Raw genomic sequence first — 15,921 nt, 5'->3', positions numbered from 1 at the left:
CAGCTCTTGGTCAGCAGAATCTCAAAGTTTTTTTTATTGTTTGTTTGTTTTTTTTTTTTTTTTTGCCAGTCCTGGGCTTGGGCTCAGGGCCTGAGCACTGTCCTTGGGCTTTCTCAAGGCTAGAGCTCTACCACTTGAGCCTCAGCACCACTTCCGGATTTTTTCTATGTATGTGGTACCGAGGAATCGAACCCAGGTCTTCACGCTTGCTAGGCAAGCACTTTAACCACTAGGCCAAACTCCCGGCCCCTTGTTTTTTTTCTGAGGCTGGCTTGGAACTCCAAAATTTTGATCTCTGCCTCTGGGGAAGCTAGAATTATGAAGACATCCTGTCCACCTTTTAGAATTTAAAAAAAAGGGGTTTAGAGTTTGGAAAGTGTAAATGATAAAACCTTAACTTGATTACTTGGGTAAGTGGGTTGGGTTACATCTAATAAATTCTCTTAAATGGATGAAATATAACCACCATGAAAGGAAAGCACAGTTCACATGAAAGATTAAGTACAGTGAGCTTTTATTAAAAGAGAATACCAGTTCCTTCTCTTGGTAATATTTAGACATGGTTCAAGTTTTCACAAGAATGAGATTTCAGGATAAGATTGTGATTCCAGAAATTTCTGTAACTTTTAATAATTTTTAAAATTTTTCTGACATTTGAAGTGCCATAAAGTTTATTTTTTTTATATATTTCAATTGTAATTACTAGAGGGGTTACAGTTATATTTGCCAGATAGAAGGTGCCTTACTTCACAAGTTGTGTTTTATGTTTGAACCCAGGGCCTCCTACATGGTAAGCTGTTATATTACCACTGGTACATTCCCTGCCTGAAAGTGAAGTATTGAACTGTTCAGGCATATCTATCTGCCTTTTTTTTTTTTTGCCAGTCCTGGGCTTGAGCTCAGGGCCTGAGCACCGTCTGTGGACTTTCTCAAGGCTAGAACTCTACCACTTGAGCCACAGCACCACTTCCGGCTTTTTTTCTATGTATGTGGTACCAAGGAAATGAACCTGGGTCTTCGTGCACACTAGGCAAGTACTCTACCACTAGGCCAAACTCCCAGCCCCCCTGTATCTGACTTTCTTCAAATCATTTTTAAGTCTGTCAACTGAATATATTCAGGAGATGGTTCTTGAGGCATTTCTAGAAATTAAACTAGTATAAATATACAAATATTCATAAATATTTACTACCATAACCCCTCACGAAAATAAAACACCATTCAAAAATCAGAAAACAGCAAAATGAGAAAAAAAATGCTTTGCCTATATGAGGACTTGAATTTGGGGCTTTACACAAGCAAGACCTTACATTTGTTAATGCTCTTTTGAGACACTCCTCATTCCTGTTTTTCTGCTGGATAATTAGATACAAGTCTCATAACTCAATCTTGACAGCTGGCTTTGAGTCTCCATCCTTTAGTTCATAGCCTCCTGAGGTAACATGGATTATTGGTATAAACTACTGGTTGCCATCAGAGCTTGGGTTTTCTTCAATGGAATAAGCTGTAAACATTCCAAGGTTCATAGTATTTTTGAGGCTAGTCATATTAAGCTTCATTAGTTTTATTTTATTTTTAGAACTCTGGTACCAATTTCCTTAAAAGTCAAATGAAAACAAGTATGGGATTTTTTTTTAGGCTTTGTTAAAGATTTTTAAGGCCAACATAAAAGAAATGCAAATCAAAACAACTCTAAGATTCCACCTCACTCCAGTTAGAGTAGCAATGATTAAGAATCTAATAACAGATGCTGGCAAGGATGTGGCCAGGAGGGATCACTACTACACTGTTGGTGGGAGTGTAAACTCGTTCAACCACTCTGGAAAGCAGAATGGCTATTCCTCAAAAGACTAAACATAGAACTCCCCTGTGACCCAGCAATTCCACTCCTTGGCATTTATCCAATCATCCAGAAACAAGGACATATTAAAGCCACTAGCACAACGATGTTCATTGCAGCACTATTTACCATAGCAAAGATAGAGAACCAACCCAGATGCCCCTCAGTAGATGATGTGGTGTTTATACACAATGGGATTCTATGCTGCCATCAGAAAAAAATGACATTGCCCCATTTGTAAGGAAATGGAAAGACTTGGAAAAAATTATATTAAGAAATAACCAGACCCAAAGGAACATAGGCTCCATGGTTTCCCTCATTTATAATAATTAGTACACATGTAGGACTCTGCTATCAGAGGATTACAACAGTGCCAAACATAGATAAATAAGGTTATATAGGATGAAGCTAAATGAAAGGATCTTCAGGATATGGAAACAAGAGCTCTATTTTGTGTGATTGTTGTTCTTAAGGTACTGTTATTTCTCTTCTCATTTGTTGCCCTTTGGTTAATCTCATTGTTACTGTATCTGACTTCATTACCTGGTATATTGTATATATGTTTATTTCATTATTTGAAGATGTATATTGTATATACATTTATTTGATTATTGAAGATGATTGGGAGAGGTGAGGGAGGGAAATGGGGGCAAAAGCTTAAGAAAGGGTATCAATATATGAGAAGTAATGCACCTACCACCTGACAAATGTAACTTACCCCTCTATACATTACAATAAAAAAATAAATTTAAAAAGGGAAAGATTTTTAAGGCCAAGCACCAGTGACTCTTGGAACTGATGGCTCATGCCTGTAATCCTAGCTACTCAGGAAGCTGGTTTCAAAACCAGCCCAGGAAAGAAAGCTTTGAGATTCCTATGTCCAACTGATTACTCGAAAATCAGAAGTGGCCGTGTGGTACAATGTGGTAGGTAGAGTACTACCCTTGAAAAAGAACTCAGGGACAACCAGGCGTGGTGGTTCACTCCTGTAACCCTAACTACTCAGGAGGCTGAGATCTGAGGATCTCGGTTCAAAACTAACCCAGGCACTAAAGTCTTTGAGATTCTTATCTCCAATTAACCACTGGAAAACCAGAAGTGGTGCTGTGGGTCAAGGGGGTAGGATGGTAGCCTTGAGCTGAAGAGCTCATGCACAATACCCAGGCCCAGGGTCAAAGTCCCACAACCAACAGCAACAAAAAAAGAATCAGTTCGTAGCTAGCCCATGCTAGACAGTCCATGAGACTCTAGCTTCAATTTACCACCAGAAAACCAGCAGTGCTGCTGTGGCTCAAAGTTGCAGAGTGCTAGCCTTGAGCAAAAGAGCCCAGGGTCAGCACTCAACTCCTGAGTTCAAGTCCCATGCCCAACAAAAAAACTAAATTTAATTGATTAAAGATTTCCATAATGAACAACAACAAAAGAAAATAGAATTTGTGACCACTAAACCAGCATCACAAAACATAATACTTGAAGGAATCTAAGAGACAATGTCCAGGCCCTGAGTTCAAGCCCTATGGCTAATAAAAGGATGGGAAAGAGGATTTTTGTAAATATATGGGCTTCATTCTTCATAGATCAGAATGACATGACATGGTGTTTTCCTAAGACTCCATTTTTTCCCATCTGCTTTGACAGCTTAATACTAAAAAGCCAAATGCAAAATTCACTGTCAGAACTTGTCCAGAGGCAAAGAATGAAAAGCATAGGGAAAATGTTCAAAGTGAACCAGTAGGATACCAGGGGTTTTGACAACAAATGTAGACTGCCAGCAGGTTTATTCTTGTCTATTCTTACTTGAATTACATAAATAAGTCTTCATACTGCAATTGAGTTGAGAATGAATCATTCTATGAAAAAGATACTAAACATTAGCATTTGGTCATGCATTAGCTTTCCCATGGATGTTGGCAAGGATATATTTTTTGGTATGTTTGTTGCTGTACTACAGTTTGAACTTATTGCCTTGTACTTTCAGGGTTATACACAACCACTTGAGTCACATGTTATTTTTCAAGCAGGGATCAATGTTTATACAATGAACTGTCTGGATTGAGAATTTCTTGTGAATGCTTCTTGCAATACTAGGATGACAAGTGTGCCTTGCTATCACCTTGGTTGAGTAGAGTCCTGAACTTTTCTCTTGGGCTGGATTCATCTTCAGTCCTTCCTTCTGCCTCATGGGAGCTAGGATTGTAGTCATGAACCATTGCACTGGGCCAAGATCACAATTTTAGTGATTCCCCCCTCCCACCCTCCCTAAATGTGAAATTATATACTAGGTATAAACACCTAAAAGTATAAAATAAGCCAAATCTCAAAAGAGGTGAATATTGTGTTTGGTTAATTCCTTTGGTATACTAAAGAGGTTTTTATACATAGTTACAAAACTTTAATGGCTTTTTAAAGGTATAATAACACATTAGATATATACTTGACATTTTCCTTCCTAAGGCAAACACCTTGATTTCTCATTCCAGGCAAGTTTACTTTTTTATAGTTTTATATAAATTTGATTATGTTATTTGTGTTTTCACTAGGTAGAATGGGAGATTTTTCTATGTTATGCATGTCCATTTCATTAAATTACTCAGTATCTTTTTTGGTGTTGTAAATAAAATTGTTCATCCACTTAACTGTCTATAAGCAGGGGTATTTCCTGTGTTTGGCTGTTAAAAAATAAAGAACTAGAACAGGCCTGAGGACCAATGGAATAGAACTGAAGACCCAGAAATCAACCCGCAGACCTCAGGCCTCCTAATTTACCATAAAGGAGAAAAAAAATAGAAGAAAGACAAATGGTGCTGGCAGAATTGGTTAAGCACATGTAGAAAATTATGGTTGGATCCTTATATGTCACCCCGCATCAGAATTCATTCCAAATGGATCAAAGACCTTGAGGTAAAGGCAGATACCCTGAAAATTTTACAGGAAGGAATAGGAGATACACTAGGTCTCCTTGGCACAGGTCAAAACTTTCTTAAAAAAGACCCAGAAACACAACAAATTAAAGAATGTTTGGACAAATAGGACTGCATTAAACTGTGCAGCTTCTGTGTGACAAAGGACATAGCTAGCAAGTTAAGTAGATAGCCCACAGAGTAGGGGAAGAGCTTCACAATACAACAGACAAGAGCCTCATATCTAAAATATACCTACAGCTCAAAAAGATTGAATCAAAAAAACAACTATCCCATTAAAAGATGGGATAAAGATTTAAAGAAAGACTGCTCTAAAGAGGAAATAAGAATGGCTAATAGACACATGAAGAAATGCTCCAGATCTCTGGCCATAAAAGAAATGCAAATCAAAACAACTTTGAGATTCCACCTCACTCCAGTTTGAATGGCTGTTGTCAAGAAATCTAATAACAGAAACTGGCAGGGATGTGGCCAGAAGGGAACATTACTACACTGTTGGTGGGAGTGTAAATTTGTTTAACCACTCTGGAAAGCAGTATGGTGATTCCTCAAAAGACTAAACATAGAGCTCCATTTTGACTCAGCGATCCCATTCCTGGGCATTTACCCAAATGTGTAGAAACAAAGCCATACTAAAGCTACTAGCACAATGATGTTCATTGCAGCATTATTCACTATAGCTAAGATACGGAACCAACCCAGATGTCTTTCAGTAGATGAATGGATCATCAGAAAGCAATGACATTGCCCCATTCATAAGGAAATGGAAAGACTTGGAGAAAATCACTAAGTGAAGTAAGAACATAAGCTCCTTGGTTTCCCTCATTTGTAATAATTAGTATACATCTAGGATTCTCCTAGCAGAGGATCACAAAAGCTCAAAAGCTATGGATATATGGCCATATAATGAGACTAAGTGAAATGAACTCTAGGATATGGAAACAAGAGCCTTATCTTGAATGATTGTTCTTAATGTACTATGTAATTTCTTTCTCTTTTTTTCCCCTTTATGGTTTATCTCATATTGTTACTATATCTGACTTTGTTACCTAGTATATTATAAATATATATATATATGTTAGTTTATTTGAAATAGGGAAGGGGAAAAACAAGATGATTGGGAGGGGGGGGGAGGAGGGAATGCCATCCAAAAACAGGATAAGGGGTATCAATGTTCAAGAAGTAATATACCCACTACCTGACAACTGTAACTGTAACTATATGTTACCCCAACAATAAAATGCAATTAAAAACTGTTATGAATACTTCTGTACAGGTCTGTGTGTGAACATATGAGCATATGTTTTCAGTTCTTTGGAGATAAATACAAAGTAGAATGTCTAGGTGTACATTTAAAATTTTTAGAAAGTTTCCACAGTATTTTCCAAAGCTGTGCCATTTTATATTCATATGAGCAGTTTGTAAAAGTTCCAACAAATCCTACCACTTGATGTGGTTAGTTTTAAATTAGGTTTGTAATCCATTTTGGGTTAAATTGCATATGGAGTCTCAAATATGAATCACAGTTCCTCTTTTTGGATGTGGTGAATAACCTATTTCTAGAACCAATGATTGAAATGATTCTCTTCCCTTGAATTGTTTTTACTATCAAAAGTTCTTTTTTTAAGACTTTAGTCTGATTCAGTTCATTTGCCATATTATCTTGACTCCAGCTTTCTTTATATGAATGAAGTATTGAAGTCAGGAAGAATGAATCTGCAACTTTATCTTTTCAAAGTCCACTGGTGCTCCTATATACATTTCTGTTGTATTTTAGAATCAGTTTGTCAGTTTCTACAACATAAAATGAATTTTAATTGGATTTGCATTAAATCTCTAGGTCATACTTGCAGAGAATTAACAACTCAGTATTAGGAAATACTGAGTGTTCTGACGCATAGGTATATATATATATATATGATGTATCATTATTAAAATATTTGTCAGCAATGGTGATTTTAAGTATATAATTTAAGTACTTTTTATTCTTGGGTGTTTGATAGTTTTTGATGCTATTGTAATAACTGATAATTACTATAAAATTGTAGTCAATCTAGTCATTTATGACTCTCCACAGCTTGCTCCTGAATGTGTATTTCCACCAAAGAGCAAGCTCCTGATTGGTGACCATATTAAAAATTTGTTAAGTTTTAAAGGCCTTATGCCAGTCTGAATAAACTGGCTGCCTTGATGTATCACAAATTCTTCAGCTTGCAGATTCCCACAACTGCCTGAATTCATTTCACAATATTGGCAATGAATTCAAATTCTTAACTGGAAACATATATACTTGTCTTCCAAGCAGGTATTAAAAACACATTGTCTACTTTTCTGGAGGACAGGTCTATGTGTATATGTTCATGTGTGTGTAAACAGGATATTGCTGTGTATCTCAGGCTGGCCTCATACTCTCCACTCTTAGGTCAGCTTACCAAGAGTGCTGTAATTACAGGGGTGAGCCACTACACACACCATATACTACACATTTCTGACAGTAGTTTAGGTTTGCGATGCAATGTATTCACATCACTTTGGAAAGATTCATTTTCCATTCTATTTTCTCCCCATATTGGTTTGCAACCCCAGCTAGATCAAAACATTTACTTTGAGATGTGAAGGAATACATAGTCTACATTAAAATTGTCTTTCGAAAAAAAATAGGTCTGTTAAAACAAGCAAAGGATAAGTAACTATGCAGTCACTCTCTATTTAAACTGGATGATATAGCACTTGAGTAGCAAGGATAAGCATGTTCTCTTAATTTTAACTTTCTAAATTTCTACTTTCACTTCTCAAAGTTAGATGCTTGTTTCTTGAGTTTGATGTGCTTCCGTATGACTTTACAGACAAAAAAATAGAAATTTTCCTGTTAAAATGTAAATTTTAATGCACTTTTCTTTCATTCACAACAATATTTTTATATAAGTTTATCAATTCCCTAATCTGCTTTTCTTTTGTCTCTAGGCTTTCCTTCATAAAAAGATGATTTCTGTGTAAATGAGATCATATGTCATAAGTTTCCACACACAAACACTAAGCAACTTAATGGTATGTCTTGCGGTCCTGAGTATACTGATAATGCAAAAATAAATTCTCTTTTTGAACTCCCTGTCATTGGAACTCCCTGTCAATGTTGTCTGGCAAACAGTAACATTATTCTATAGATGTGCTAATGTGAAGGAAAGTCAGGAAATGTGGATAATGGAATAGCCTGTATCCTTCAGTCGCTCCAGTCCTAAGCTAGAAGACTATTGATAATACTCAGGAACTCACATTCACTAAAATAAAATGTCGTAAAATAACAGTAGGCAGAAACAGGTTGTGACATTGCCCTTCACTTTCCTGTTCAAATGTTTCCAAACTTGACATTCCACACAGGCAGCTGGCAATTTTAACTAGGCCAGGAGGATTGTCAAGTCACTACAGAATTTCTTTCATCTCATTTGCTATTTACCTTGTGAGATGTTCTGTAAAGAGCCCTTCCTTGTTCTCTAGGCTTTGTTGCCTCCATTGATGTTTTTTCTATGTCATGGATGTCGTTCACTTCCATGATTTCAGCAGTCACACATCTGCAATACATTACCACACAGCAACAGAAACACCTGCCAGTACTTTAGATTCTAAGCCAAAGTCATCATTGTCTTTCCTAACCATTTCCTCTTTCTTGTTTTTTTTCATAAGATTTTATTGTTCAGACATTTGGACTGAAAAATACTCATCATTCTCCCACAACAATATTTCTCATTATTCGGTTACCCAGATTCTAATTATGTTCATAGGCATATACAATTCACTGTCCAAGCCTTGGATGTTTTTGAGTGTGAAAAGCTATAATGGAGAGTGGAGAAAACGTATTTTCCCTGCAAGCTGGTCATAGGAGGTGTGCAAATACCTCTTTGAACTTCAGGTTTGGATTACTTTAGAACTCAGAATAGAACTGCTGAATCTTACAATAAGTATTTTCAATTTTTTAAGGAACAATCTATTGATTTCCATAATAACTCCATCATTTTTCATTCCTAAATACAGTGTACAATGTGGTTCAAATTTTCTACATCCCACCCAGTTCTTATTATTTTCTATTCTTTTGATTATGGTCATCCTGAAGGGGATGAGGTTATACCTTGGTGTGGTTTTGGTTTTCATTCCTTCTGTGGTTGAGGATGTTAAACGTCTTTTCATTTGCTTGATGGTCATTTCTGTGTCTTTGGAGAATTGTCTTTTCAAGTCCTTTGCCTAGTTTGTGTTTGGTTATTCTTGCATTTATTGTAGAGTCATAATAGTACATTTCATATTTTGGACCTCAGCCCTTCATCTGATACCTGGTTTGCAAATGTTTTCTTTCATTGCACAGCTTGCTTGTTCACTCTTTCATTTGATACACAGTAGTTTTTAAGTTTGAAAATAGTTGTTTTTCAACAACTTTCAACGAAATTTGTGAGTGACCTGATATAGTACTATATGACATAGAAAGAAAAATGATGCCATTCAATAATTACAAGTTCTACAAGACACATCGTCTTAGAGTTTATACATGTTGGGCATGCATAAGTTGAGGTTTTGTTTTATGAGACAGGATCTTACTGTGTGGCCTAGGCTGGCTTCAAACTTAAAATCTCCCTCTAGGATTATAAGCATACATCATGGCTATGTTTGTGCTAAAGATTTTCCCATATTTTCCTCTAGAAATTGTATAGTTTTAGGACCTTAATCCATTTTGTGTTCATTTTTTACATGTTGTTAGGTAACTGTGCAGGTTAATTTTTTTTATTACGTATGAATACTCAGTTTTTTCCAATACCATTTGTGGAAGAGACTATTACCCATTGAGTTGTCTTTTAACCATAGACACTAGAGCTTATTTCTGAGCTCTATTTTCTGTTCTACTTTTCTGTGTATCTGTATTTATTCCAGAATCATGATCTTCTTGCTGACTATTTTTTGCAGTCTGTTTTAAAATCAGGAAATAAGATTTAGTACTAGTGACATCTGTAATCCTAGCTTTAAGGAAACTGAGATCTGAGAATCAAGGTTTGTATCCAGCTCAAGAAAGAAAGTCCATGAGACTCTTATCTATAATCAGCCAGCAAAAAGCCAGAGATGTAGGTATAGCTCAAGTGGGAGAGCACTAGCCCTGAGTAAACAAGCTAAAGGATGGTGCCCAGGCCTTAAGTTCTAGCCCCAATGCCAATGGAAGAAAAGGTTTTCTTTTGCCTAAAATTCAAACTTAAAAAGTTTAGAAGAGGGTCCAGGAGTTTGGTTTAGAGGTAGAGTGCTTGCCTAGCATGCACAAAGACCCGGGTTCAATTCCTCGGTACCATATTTATATAGAAAAAACTGGAAGTTGTGCTGTGGCTCAAGTGGCAGAGCGCTAGCCTTAAGAAAGCCTAACGACAGTGCTCAGGCCATGAGTACAAGCACCAGAACTGGCAAAAAAAAGTTTAGAAGAAATATTAACACTATGTAGAAACTAATGGCAGTAAAGATGATGATGATGATAGTACTGTGTATTTATTCAGCAAAATTACCGTGCCCTACTCATTGTGATAAATTCTTTATGTGCTAGTCTCTTTCCTTCATGACAACCCTATGTTCTGTGTTCTGGTATCTCTAAGAAAATGACTCAGCATCACTATGCCAGTAACATGCAGAAATTAAATCCCAGTCTTAAGAGCTTTGCTAAGGGCATTATTTTTGTAAGTCCACTTTTTTATTCCTTCTTGGTACTGATCCTAGGGCTTGAAGTCAGGGCCTGGGTGCTCTCTGCTTTCCTTGAGCTATTTTTTCCCCAAGACTAGTGCTCTACAAATTGAGCCACAGCTCCAGTTACAGTTTTTTCAGATCTCAGTCCCCTGAGAAGCTAGAGTTACAGACATGAGCCACTGGCACCTGACATAAGTGGTTCTTTATTCCTCACTTTGTTAGTATGTGTGAGTAATTTTCTAATATTTGCTAATTAGAATATCTTGAGTCTATTCAAGTACTCATGCCTGGGCAGTAATGTAGAAGATGAATTAATTGACCTTAGTCCCACAGCTCAGCAGATCCATTCAAAATGAATCTCAAACTCTGTGAGCAAAAGAATTGTGCAATGATGTCAGTGAATTCATAAAGTCATGAATCTAACCATTTCATTTAATGAATCTACTCATTTCTGCCTTCTTAGTGTGATATCCTCACAGCAACTATTATATCTAGAAGGTTATATTTTAAATAATTAGAACATCCCTACTGATCATGTACTAATGTATGACATAGTATCAATAATATAAAGCTAACTTGCTTGTTCCATATGGACAATTTGTTTTCCAAAGAATGATTCACTTAAAGTCAGTATAGGGGCAGGGATCAGAATAGAAACTGGCTGAATGAGTTCTTTCTCTTCTTAGCAATGACTAGTATATTCTATCAAACATAAAGGGAAAAATAGTGAAGTCATTGACATTTTATTTCTTTGTTAATCATCTCAGCATCTCAACTTACTTTTTTTCACTCAATCAGCAAACAGCTACATGTGCCTCTCACTGCATTTTAAGGTAGCAAGTGTTTAAAAAAACAAAAAACATCCCTATCTCTAGGAGGCCCTAGTCTTAGAGGAAGGTAGAAAAGTGAATGGATGATGTTAACACAGTTTCATAGAGATGTATACATGAGTCAAAACAAACATGTGAAGAACATAACTAATGTGAACAGAGACAATCACAACAGCATCCCACTGGAAAGAAAGGTGAAAAATCAGAATGGCAAGAAAAGCCCAAGGACAGTGCTCAGGCCCTAAATTCATGTCTCAGGACTAAAAAAAACAATCTGGTTTTCTCTACTAATCTTTTCCCATGAGGCCCTGGTTCCTGTCATTCTTAACGAAATACTTGGCATCAACTTTCCAACCTATGTATTAACAATATTTCAATCTAGTATGCTTGCAATTTGATAGATAATAACCCACACACATGGAATATATGTCAGAATTGGCCAAATTCTTTTAAATTTTTTGACATAACCTCAAAAAGTAGATTAATTTGAGTTAATAAATTAATAAACTAGCAGAAATTTTTCTTTTTTGATTGATTGATTTTTATTGTAATTAATAGAAGGGTTACAGTTATATTCTCCAGATAAAAGGTGCATTACTTCACACTGATACCCCTTCTCATGCTTTTGTCCCCATTTCCCTCCCCACACCCTCTTAAGGGAAAATTTTCAAGGAATAAAATAAGCTATGTAGGTCCATATTCAATTGCAAATTTTATTCTTGTTATTTTCTGTAATTCTATATGAAAATGAAAATAATTTATTTGCAGAAGTCACTCGAATGTCAAATTACTTTCTATAAATTGTGTCTTTCTAATAGTATCCTGGATTATTCCTTAAAAATAGCACATATCAGGCTGGGAGTTTGGCCTAGTGGTAGAGTGCATGCCCAGCATGCATGACAACCCTGGTTCAATTCCTTGGTACCACATACATAGAAAAAGTCAGAAGTGATGCTGTTGCTCAAGTGGTGGAGCGCTAGTCTTGAGAAAGCCCAAGGGCAGAGCTCAGGCCCTGAGTTCAAGCCCCAGGACTGGCAAAAAATAAAAAGAAATAGTACATAACATATCAGAGCTTGAGATTTCACGCTGAAATGTAAAGGTGTTGTATTTTGGAGTCTTGTGCTTGAACAAGGGTCGGGGGACTGGGGTCTGCGTCTGGGGTCTGGGGTCGAGGGTCTCAATCAGGGGTCTGGGGTCTAGGGTCTGGGGTCGGGGACTGGGGTCTGGAATCTGGGGTCGGTGGTCTGAGGTCTGGGAACTGGGGCCGGGGTCTGGGTCTGGGGTCGGGGGTAGGGGGTTTGGTGTTTGGAGTCTGGGGTCGGGGGTCGGGGGTCAGGGGTCCGGGGTCCGGGGTCTGGGGCCGGAGGTCTGTGGTCTGAGGTCTGGGGTCGGGGGTCTGTGGCTGGGGTCTGAGGCCGGGGCCTGGGGACTGGGGTCTGGGGTCGGGGTTCTGGGGTCTGGGTTGGGTCGGTGGACAGAGGTTTCGGTCTGGGGTCTGGTGTCTGGGGACGGGGTTCTGGGGTCTAGGTGGGGTCGGGGGTTTGGGGTCTGGATCTGGAGCCGGAGCTTGGGGTCTGGGGTCTGGGTCTGGGTTTGGGGGTCTGGGTCTGGGGTCTGGGGTCTGGGGCCGTGGTCTTGGGTCTGGGGTCTGGAGTCGGGGTGTGGAGTCGGGGGTTGGGGTCTGGGGTCTGGGGTGGGGCGTCGGGGGTCTGGGGTCCGGGGTCAGGGTTCTACGGTCCGGGGTCTGGGGTTGGGGGTCGGGGGTCTTGGTCTGGGGTCAGAGTCTAGGGCCGGTGCCTGGGGTCTGGGGTCTGGGTTCCGCGGTCTGGGGTCGGGGTCTGGGTTCTGGGGCCGGGGTCTGCGGTCAGGGGTCGGGGGTCAGGGGTCGGGCGGGCTCTCCCGGCATGTTGGGGTCTTGGGTCGGGGTCTGGGGTCGGGGGTTGGGGTCTGGGTCGGGCTGGTTCTCCGGGCAGGTTGGGGTCTGGGATCTGGGGTCTGGGGTCTTGGGTCAGCAGTCTGGGGTCGGGGTCTGGGGTCGGGAGTCGAGGGTCAGGGGTCCACGGTTGGGGGTCTGGGGTCTGGGTCGGGGGTCGGGGGTCTAGGGTCTGGGGCTGGAGCCTTGGGTCTGGGGTCAGGAGTCGGGTCGGGGGTCTGGGGTCTGGGTGGGGTCGGGGGTCTGGGGTCTGGGTCTGGCGTCTGAGATCTGGGGTCTGGGGTCGGGGATCTGGGGTCTGGGGTTGGGGGTCTGGGTCTGGGGTCTGGGGCCGGGGTCTGGGGTCGGGGTCTGGAGTCAGGGGTCGGGGATCTGGTGTCAGCGGTCTGGCGTCGGGGTCGGGGGTCTGGGCTCTGGGGACTGCGGCCGGGGTGTGGGGTCTGGGGTCCTGGGTCTGGGGTCGCGGGTCTGGGGTCGGTGGTGGGGTCTGGGTCGGGGTTCTGGGGTCTGGGGTCGGGGTCTGGCGCCTAGGTCTGGCGCGTGGGATCTGGGGTCGGGGGTCTGGGATCTGGGGTTGGGGGTGTGGGGACTGGGTCTGGGGTTGGAGGTCTGGGTCTGGGGTCTGGGGCCGGGGTCTGGTGTTTGGGGTCGGGGTCTGGAGTCGGTGGTCGGGGGTTTGGGGTCAGGTGTCTGGCGTCGGGAATCGGGAGTCGGGAGTCGGGGGTCTGGGGTCTGGGGTCTGGGGTCTGGGACTGGGGTTTGGGGTCGGGGTCTGGAATCGGGGTCGGTGGTCTGGGGTCTGGGCTCTGGTGTCTGGGGTCTGGTGTCTGGGGACTGGGGTCTGGGGTGTGGGATCTGGGGTCTGGGCTCTGGTGTCTGGGGTCTGGGGTCTGGGGTCTGGGACTGGGGTCTGGGCTGTGGGGTCTGGGGTCTTGGGTCTGGGGTCTGGGGTCGGGAGTCTAGGGTTTGGGGCCGGGGTCTGGGGTCTGGGTCCGGGGTCTGGGGTCTGGTGGCGGGGTTCTGGGGTCTGGGGTCGGGTTCTGAGTTCGGGAGTCGGGAGTCGGGTGTCTGGGGTCAGGGTTCTAGGGTGGGGGGTCTGGGGTCTGAGGTCTGGGTCTGTGGTCTGGGGTCTGGGGCCTGGGGTCTGTGGTCTGGGGTCTGGGGCCTGGGGTCAGGGGACTGGGGTCGGGGATGTGGGGTCTGGTGTCTGGGGTCGTGTGTCTGGGGTCGGGGGTCTGGGATCTGGCGTCTGGGATTGAGGGTCTGGGGTCTAGGACTGGGGCCTGGGGTCTAGGACTGGGGTCTGTGGTCTAGGGTCTGGAGTCGGGATCTGGGGTCGGGTGTCAGGGGTCTGGGGCCGGTGCCTGGGGTCGGGGGTCGGGGGTCTGGGGTCTGGGGTCTGGGGTCTGGCGTCGGGTGTTTGGGGTCTGGGTCTGGGGTCCGGGTTCAAGGGTCTGGGTAGGGGTTCTGGGGTCTAGGGTTGTGGGTCTGGGGCTCGGGACTGGGGTCTGGGGTCGCTGGTCTTGGGTCTAGGGTCGTGGGTCTGGGGAATGGGGTGTCGGGGTTATGGGTCGGGGTTCTGGGGTCTGGGGTCTGGGGCCAGGGTCTGATGTCTGGGGTCTGGGGTTGGGGGTCTGGGGTCTGGGGCCGGGGTCTGATGTCTGGGGTCTGGGGTTGGGGTCTGGGTTTGGGGGCCGGGGGTCTGGGGTTGGGGGCCTGGGGTTGGGGGCTGGGGGTCTTGGGGTCTGGGGTCGGGGGTCTGGGGTATGGGGTCGGAGGTCTGGGGTCCGGGTCTGAGGTTGGGGATCTGGGCCTCGGGTCTGGGGTCTGGGGTCTGGGGTTGGGCATCGGGGGTCTGTGGTCGGGGGTCAGGGGTCTGGGTCTGGGGTTGTGGTCTGGGATCGGGGGTCTGGGGCCAGGGTCTGGGTCTGGGATCTGGGGTCGGGGGTCTCGGTCTATGGTCGGGGGTCTGTGTCTGGGTTAGGGGTTTGTGGTCTGGGGCCGGGGTCTGAGGTATGGGGTCGGAGGTCTGGGGTCTCGGGTCGGGGGTCTGTGGTCGAGGGTCTGGGGTCTGGGGTCTGGGGCTGGGGTCTGGGGTCTGGGATCTGGGGTTGGGTCTGGATCGGGGGTTTGGGGTCTGAGGTCGGGGGTCTGGGGTCTGGTGTCGGGGGTCTGGGGTTGGGTCTCTGGGGTGTGGGGTCGGGGTTCTGGTGTCTGGGGCTGGGGTCTGGGGCCTGGGCCTGGGGACTGGGGTCTGGGGTCGGGGGTCTGGTGTCTGGGTTGGATTGGTGGTCTGGGGTCTCGGTCTGGGGTCTGGGGTCTGGGGATGGGGTTCTGGGGTCTAGGTGGGGTCGGGGGTCTGGATCTGGGGCCGGAGCCTGGGGTATGGGGTCGGTGTTCTGTGGTCTGGGGTCTGGGTCTGGGGGTCTGGGTCATTTTTGGAAAATGAGACAGGATAAATTAGAGGTATTGGAAAGAGTAGAAATTTCACTTGTGTTTCTTTTAAAATAAAAATGGGGGGTATGTTGGGAGCCAGAGTGGAATCAATCTGTACCTTGATTTGCATCAGACAATTGCTTTATTGCCTTACTGTTTTCTGGCCTTATTCTATTTAAATGACCTGAGATTTACCATATGAATGTAACACCTGGAAGTTCCCTGGTTTCAAGAAGGGATATAAGTCTTGACTGGAAA

This window comes from Megascapheus bottae, chromosome 12 (genome assembly GCF_031878675.1).
Source record: "Megascapheus bottae isolate mThoBot1 chromosome 12, mThoBot2.hap1, whole genome shotgun sequence".
NCBI lineage: Eukaryota > Metazoa > Chordata > Mammalia > Rodentia > Geomyidae > Megascapheus > Megascapheus bottae.
Note: the sequence above shows the minus strand (reverse complement) of the source record.